The sequence below is a fragment of the Penaeus monodon genome, chromosome 19 (genome assembly GCF_015228065.2).
Source record: "Penaeus monodon isolate SGIC_2016 chromosome 19, NSTDA_Pmon_1, whole genome shotgun sequence".
Taxonomy (NCBI): Eukaryota; Metazoa; Arthropoda; class Malacostraca; order Decapoda; family Penaeidae; genus Penaeus; species Penaeus monodon.
In genome coordinates, this window is record NC_051404.1 from 12,824,173 (window position 1) to 12,824,758 (window position 586).

The window sequence follows — 586 nt, forward strand, 5'->3', positions numbered from 1 at the left end:
ACTATCTCCTCCCCTAGTTCTTCCTCTATTTCATTTTCTTTCCTTCGTCTTTATCCTTCGCGCATTATCTCTTTCTCTACTTTCTCCTGCGTTATTAACTTTTTTTCTCTATTTCCTTCTCCCTCTTCTCATTTTCTCTCTAAACTTCTCTTGTTCTCTTGCCATTTACAGGAAGTACAGACAGATAGCTGATGCGTAATGCAAACACATCCATACTGTTACATGCATTCGTTATCAGTATCGCTTGTTGAAATGCATCGTGGTGGAAATGTTGTTATTGTTGCCAGAACTATAACCCTTCCTGCTGTTCCTTGCCATTAATAGTACAGTGATTTCGTCGTGGTGTTTGCCAGCGTTGTATGAATTTCAAGGAAGTTTGCGAGTGAGGATTCTATTAGTACAATATGTGTCCGTAGAATGGGATGAAAAGCAGGACCATTTGGAGAGGGAGAGATGTGGAATTTACTTCTTAATCAAGGGATGTATAAGGGGTATTTGGATGGAATACTCTACGGTCTTGTTTACCCATATTTGCATATGTAACTAAATGAATTTTAGAACACAAAACGGAAATGGAAACAAAATG